Source organism: Triplophysa dalaica, chromosome 16 (genome assembly GCF_015846415.1).
Source record: "Triplophysa dalaica isolate WHDGS20190420 chromosome 16, ASM1584641v1, whole genome shotgun sequence".
NCBI lineage: Eukaryota > Metazoa > Chordata > Actinopteri > Cypriniformes > Nemacheilidae > Triplophysa > Triplophysa dalaica.
In genome coordinates, this window is record NC_079557.1 from 7,651,628 (window position 1) to 7,659,418 (window position 7,791).

The 7,791-nt window shown below is 37.1% G+C and overlaps 1 non-coding gene across 1 annotated transcript; it reads left to right on the forward strand.

Annotated features, from left to right (window-relative positions):
- The first annotated feature begins 6,318 nt into the window (after window positions 1-6,318).
- trnav-uac (transfer RNA valine (anticodon UAC)) lies at window positions 6,319-6,391 on the forward strand. The gene has a single exon. It is a non-coding gene; the product is annotated as a tRNA-Val (tRNA).
- The last annotated feature ends 1,400 nt before the right edge of the window (window positions 6,392-7,791 follow it).

Consider the following 7,791-nt stretch of genomic DNA (forward strand, 5'->3'; position numbering starts at 1 on the left):
AGAAAAATGTCACATCTGTGTTTTTACGATTATTATGTTTTAGAGAAATTTAATATATTAAACTGTAGACTTCCTCTAACCATTCTTACTTTTCTCAGTTCTTTAGAAACATGCCAGCGACATTCACCGTCAAGTTGTATGTGTACTAAACCAAGCATCAAATGTTGCAAGCTTTCTCTGGAGCCTCAACATACCGTTTGTTTCAAATAGTGGACAGAAATTATACAGTTACTTTTAGGCAGTGGTGTATTGTTTTTTGTAGTTGAGTATACTCCGATTTCCCCAAACAGCTTACTGACCAGTCACAGGTCGACAACCCCTGAGCACCACCACAAATACATTGAGTAGCTGGGGTACTTGCTGTTTTTGTTAATCACTGTCTAACTCAGCCAGTTAAGAGTTTAATTTAGCCTTAGACGGTATTACACAATCCCTAAAGCACAGGTTTTATCAGCTGGAAATTTTCAATGCATTTGTGATCCATTTGAAAACTCAGCTATAAAGTCATTTATTTGTGATGTACTGTTTCTACATAAACACACAGCCTGCTAAAAATAGTATTACATAAATTCTAGTGGTTTCCATTAAAATACCATCATGAACCACACATTTTTCTATTACAAAATTTAAAAAACAAAAAAAATGTGGGCATTAATGATCTTTTGATTCCCATCTGCATCTATTGTGTTTTGGGCAGGGTTCTTTTTTTCTAAAAGAAAATGTAAGGAATATCCTGTGAAAGTGTAATTTTCAGATTTTTATCTACTTTGATTTTGACTGACTAATGCCATGTCAAAGACTTGCAGTAAATCATATTGAAATAAATGGTTAAGATCAAACTTCGATGCTCGTCACTAATAATTGTATTTTTAGCCTAGTTTCCACACTGGGTCACACTTATGAGTGCAAGTTGCGCATACTATTGACATTGATAGTTAACTATAGTAATCAACAATAAACATTTGTGCAGTTTTATCAAGCACCCGTTGCACTCATAGATGGCTGGCAGTGTCTATAGCCTAATTTCACAAGGCTGGCCAGGAGTTCTCTCATCATACAAAACAATTATGAACATTGTAGTATGTTTTCTCTCCCTTTCTCCCTTATTTATTGGTTCACCACACAAAGTAACCTTTGTGAGGTTGGCTAGTTAGATACAATTTAATATGCCAACAATCCCCTTACAGTTATGTTAATGATAAATATGCACATTTTATTAAAGAATAGGCAGTGGTTTGTGGGGGTGAGTTATGGTTAGAAAGTATACACCGGCGAACAGAGAAACACGATTGCGACCCCGAAACACTAGCTAAGTGACTCCATGTACAGCGTAGCAGGAGCCTTGTCAGGCTCATTTTCTGTAACACCGGCTGCAGCGTCACCTGAAGGGGCAGTAGCTTCAGGGGCAGGCTTAGTGAAATAGTGTAGTTTAAGCGCTTGCCTTTCATTATCTTATTCTGTTTCATATATCTTTTCTGACACAAAACTATGTTGTTATGTACAACACTCCATTTAGGCAAATATTATTGTATATTTACGTAAGACGCCTAAAGTGCATCGAGTACCTGTTTATTCGCCTCTGTTATAGGTCAAATTGCTGCCCACAAAAGCACATAGTAACTTTTTTGTGCAGCAGTATTTAAAACAATAAAACAATATAAAATGTTTACAAAATAAATGTTTTAAGCAGTATAAATCCCACTCAAAATATTGCGATGTAACATTATTGTAGTAACAGGATCAATTGGCATGGCATACGCCAAATAAAAAAAATCCCAATTTCGCTGTATACAGAGTTATATGCTTTTAATAAATTCACGTGTAACAGGTCGAGTCTTGCTTAAATAGGACATCTTTTTTGACCATCAAACAAGATTTATAATCGTCATTATTTCTTTATTTAAATATCCTTTGTTTGTTTTATAAATATCACAATTAATTCTGATCATTTTGGTATCCCCTAGTATTAAATAGCTACTGCTAGAATCTTTTATGTTTAGATCTTTTCAAACAATTCAAGATTTTTCTCTTGTTACGCATGTTTAACTAATAAGTCCTTTTATCAACAGTGAGGCACCTACATCTCTATCCTCTATTCCCCTTGTATCATAAAAGACACGATAAAAGCGAAATCAGAACCATCAGCTGTCCAGTAGCCAGGCTTCTTTAATCTCATATCTAATAATCAACCCTTACTTTTTCAGTCTCAGACACTATCGTTAGCTACTCAGCACTCTTTATTACATCCTAATGGTCTTTCTTTTTTTTGTTGCTCCATTCAACCTTATATGAAAACATGAATTTAGGTCTGTTGCCTCCATGTTTATGGGAGTACAGTATCACATTGGATTTTGCTTCAAAATAATTGCCAACACATACACAACACTAAGCAAGTGATAATATATTACGTTTTGAAAAGAAAATTGGCCCTTTCCGTCACCAGTCAAAACACCAGACTTTCCAAAACTTTAAAACAGGATCAATCATTTTTAAGCACCACATGTAGGCCTAGGGGATCAACTTCACTTAGAATGTGCATTTTTGTGATCCAAATAATATTTGTGTAGCCTTTTCTGTGACCATCAAAGAATAACTAACACTATCTTCCTCTTCAAACCCTCATATTTCTGCTTGCCACAGTTTTAAGTTCCATACACGAGTTGCATTACATCAGCACCTTGAATCTATCACATGAATATCTCACGACCTAATCGCTGACAAATCAGTGTCATTTCCCCCTCCATCATTCACATCTAAAAAATCGAGTCTTCTCAGTATCATCATCAGCGTCAGATTATATCATACACTGACTTGCAAAGTTGACCTACAGACGAGCTGGCATTTGAATATGTTTGGCATCAGGTTAGAAATCGACAGACACCGGCATTATTAATCAATCTGTAGTTTTGCTCAATGACGTTTACATACTATTAGTAATTAAATATAACGAGTATTTAGGTCGGACAGTTAATCAAACTGTTTTTCCGCATTGACCCTCGTGAAAAAAACATCCTTTGTAAACAGATGATGAATTTGAACATTTTCTGAGCTGATGACCTATTTTTGTCGTAACTGCTCCAATGCAAACAGACGCTGTAGATTGAGATGACACCACGGCTTCTTACAGCTTTAAAAGACTGGAAAGAGACAGGTTATGACGCAAAAATTAGAGGGCATGAATTGTAAAGGTAACGTATGATTAAAGCAACTGTAGTGTTTACATGGTCACAAATGCAATGTCAACGAAACCAGGACTAACCCATCATTTCACCACTAAGCTAGAGCACTAAGGTTCGCAAGCTCGTAAAAACGAGACGTTTTTAACCTTACCTAAATTTATCTAGATAAATGAGAGATGTCAGCGAGCGGACCCTTCCCGTTACCGCCGAAAGAATCGGCTATGCAAACTGATGGAAGAGCGCTCTTTGGATTCGATATCGTTTGTTATTAGCGGGCCAAGAGAAAACAAAGCGGAATATGGAAATGCACGGAAAGGTCCACTGAGAGTTTCAGTTAGCTCGGAGGAAAATGAAAAGTTTGACTTATTACGATCCCAAATTACAAACGCCATTAGCTTCTTTGAAACAGGCCCGCGATCAGACCGCAAACACACGGGAAGGAACGTCACTGCTTAGGCAACTTAGTTTCAAAGCACAATAAAAAAGAACTGGCAAGGGAAATGACAACAGAGAGGCCGTGAAACTTCGTCAACAGTGCAGACTGAGGTATAATGCGTCTCTGCATGAGTGAGGTCGTGTCGCAAGAGTACGAGAGCACATGAAGTGGGCAGGTTGAGGGGATGCACATATCCAAACTTATTGAATAGTGCATTACGCGGTTAATGCGTATATAAATGCGTGCATAGGAGCAACAGCCCATCACTTTAATTCGCAGGCCTTACAGCATATAATGACATTGCTCTTGTAATCGCGTGGGGGTCAGTTACGAACAACATTGTGCACATATTTTAAAATGTTTGTGAAACTACATTTAGGCAATAAACCGTTTTAGACAGCGCACATATCCTCGTGCTATGTTATTAGGACTTTAATACACTGATGTACAAGTGCAAAGTTTAGAGAGTTGACTGTCGCCCTCCATTGCGTTGTGCAATGCCCCCTTTAATGCCCCCTCGCTCGCCAGTATAGCGCCTTTGTTATTAATCGCATGGAATCGCGCCGCCTTACCTTAACGCCCCCAAACTGCTTTCCTGTGCCTTTGGACTTGACGTATTCTACGAGAGGCAGGGGAAGGTGGCTGTGCCTGTGTTCTTTGTTACCGTCCAAGAATATGATGAAGTGAAGGATTTAACACTGTGAATTTTGGGTTTCTCCCCGCGATCTTCCCTCATCGCCGCAGCAGCTGGAGAGGAAAATCGCGCACCCTGGGTCCTAAAGCCGGCTGTCTCGCACAGGTGACAAGGCTCCGATACCACGTGCACTACACTCTTCTCCCTTCAAAGTCCTATCTGGTCACCACTCACAGACAGGTGAACAGGCTTACCAAGGAAAGGCAATATTTTCCATGAGTTTAATTTTTTCTATTAGTTTAACTTATGATGTTGATTAATACGAACGGTGTTTTTACATTTGTTTGCTTTCATGTGCAACCCTTCATAAATATAATATTCCTGTCAAAAAGTTATTATTGTTGCTAACTTGTTTGTTTGCATGTGTTCTTGTCCTTGCGGTACACATGTAGCCTGACAAACTGCACTGCAGGTTAATTCAACTGTATTGAAAATGTTTCTTAATGTACACATAATATATATTTTTCTTAATATATGTATGCGTACCAAATAAATCAACAGAGTTATTAGTAACTCTAACGATGGCTTAATCAGTTACATGAAAAAATATTAGCATAGTGACTAATGGTCTTTTTCTAGTGCATTGAGATTGCATTATACAGAAGGAAACAAAGAAGAGAGAGCTTTAAACATTACATGGCTCTGTGGTAACAGCGTAATTGCTTATCTTTAAAAAAAGAGAGAGGCATTAAAGGAATAGTTGACTTCAAAAGTTGCCCCCATTCACTTTCCATAGTATTTTTTATTCTACGGAAAGTCAATGGTGGCTAATTTTTAAGTGAACTCCTTAAAAGGCTTCAAACACTGTAACAAACAATGAAATAAATTGCCATGATCCAATGAATGACAAAGGCAGTTTTTAAACTCTGGTCTATACCAAGCTCCTCTGTTTTATATGTCTCCGATAGCACAATACTGTAGCCTACATACAACATATAAGGGACAATAAGAGGCCTCATCAGGTTTTTATTAGATATGGAGGAGACAGAACAACATAAGTCTATGCTGATAGTAAAATAAGGAACTGTGATGGGATTTTAATTAAAAGATTTTCCATGCTTTATGCACCCAATTTGCCTGTAGCAATGAAAAGAATGTATTGAGTTGTTTGCATATTAAGCCCACATTATTATTCCTGAAAAGCACAGTGATATTTCCAATCATGGATCCATCCCATCAGATAGATAGATAGATAGATAGATTATGTTATATAACTGCTATAGAGTCTGGCTTAATCATGCATTGGTTGAATTGATCCATTTGTTTCACACAAAGTAGCTAGAACATTTTGCGGACAGCCAACAGAAAATAACCACAAGGTACCGAAGACTAATAATGCAACAATGGCAATAACAGTCAAAGGCTTAAAATGAAAGCAATGAAAAGCTAATGGCCTTTTTTTACATCAAATTCTTACTGTGGTGACATAAGGTGGTCAGACATGCCTATTTTCTCTTGTGATAGGACAAGATGTTAAAAACCATAAAGAGATCAATAAAAAAATCCTTCATCGCTCACCTTCAAACCCTGTATGACTGTCTTTCTTCGACAGAACACAACAGATGATATTTTGAATGTTACACTACACCGGACGCGGCGCGATACGACCCGACAAAAGACAACAACGCATTAGAACGCACTGTAATGTTAAATTGAACCAAACAACAAAACCATGAAGGCATGGTTTGAATGACATGACGGTGAATAAATCATGACAGAATGTTTATTTTTGGGTGAACTATCCCTTTAGAAGTCTCGTTTTGGTCCAATATTTGCCTAATTATGTTACATTACCTCTCTTTATTAACCATTGTTTTAATTAAGTAACGTTAAAAGTGTGACGTTAGCAACCGTTTTAAGTTGTACTGGCTTCACGAATGATCGTCAAATGTACAGAGACAATACATAGACAATAATAATACCTTACATTTTGAGAGTCGTTTGAAGCAAAAGCAGTGAACAATGAATCTGCCTGCTGTTCTCTATTCAGGGCAGGTCATTCAGCATCTGGTTCCATAGTGTAGTGGTTATCACGTCTGCTTTACACGCAGAAGGTCCTGGGTTCGAGCCCCAGTGGAACCAAGTGTTTTCCTGCAGCCGCGATATGTAGCATTTGGCGTCGTTACAACATCGTGGCAACTAACTGCGGTCATAACGTTTCCTGTCTGGTTTGTCTTACGCCTTCACGAACAGATTTATAACCGAACAGTACAAATAAATGACGATGTATCACCAAACAGTACAAATGAATGACAAGCGCTCGCGGTATTTGCCGATATAGGCTGTCGGTATAAGCAGTTATAGCCTAGATCGATCGACCTTAATACAGTGTGCAAATGGTGTGTAAGCAAATACGTGAAGAGACTCTAAATAAACACATGTGCCATATTTGTGGCATTTGTTGGAATAATGAGGCAGATTGCCACGCTGTTGACCAAATCGTAAATAAATGACCGTTAAGGTTAATGACGGTGAACAGGAGACATACTGGCGGAGGCAAAAATGACGAGGTCAAAATTAACGTTTGTGCGACCCCTACTGTCAACTTTAATTTGTGCACATGCAACAGATATTTCTGGTTAATTACAGCTCAAACAGCAATCAGTGACAGTAGACTGTATAGTTATAACATATTTATTCCGTTATATGTGTTTATCTATCTTCAGCCAAGCTTCTTTTTCAGCAAAGTAAATAACACTGTTTCTGTTTTCAATGTTTTTTTTTTGTATTAACAGCTTTTTTATTTTTGAATGCACATGTTCATGCTTGCTCATATGTGCAACCATGCATCTCTTGCACAATATTGCTATTGAGTAAACATGACCATTAAACAGATGCTGAAAGGGCTGAACTTAAGAAATTGTCATCATATGGATCATATGAAATTCTGAGTAGGGGCAGAAAGCACATTTATTTTTGGGAAATTATATTTGAAGCTGGCTATAATGTCTAAAATAAATTTCTACTTTAATTGAGCAATATCCAGATGAATGTGTGTGGCAACATACAAGAAGGTTAACCTAAATTTGTTCGCTTTTTAGTATATTATGATTATGTCATATATTACATAACATTTCTATTCACCATAGTGATGAGAAAAGAAGGCGTACAACAGCCAATTCCGATATTGTTCGTGTTTTGTACATAATGTAAAGAAATTGAAGAAAATGAGACTGATTTCGTTAAATTGGTTTTATGGTAGGCAGTTAAATGTTGCCTTTTAATAGAATTGTAATATCTTAATTTTATATTACAGTACGAGCTGTCCAAGGTTCTGAATGAACAAATATTTATTGATCTGAAATATGTGTAAACAATAAACAGCACAACAAAAACAACATTACCATCCTCTTCCTTTTAACAGAACAAATATGCCAACCCACACAACCACATTAAAACACATGACAATCAGAGGCTGATAGATTCCTACAAAAGAATAAAGTCAGATTTAAATAATTTAAGTGTCAAAGAAAAACAAGAAC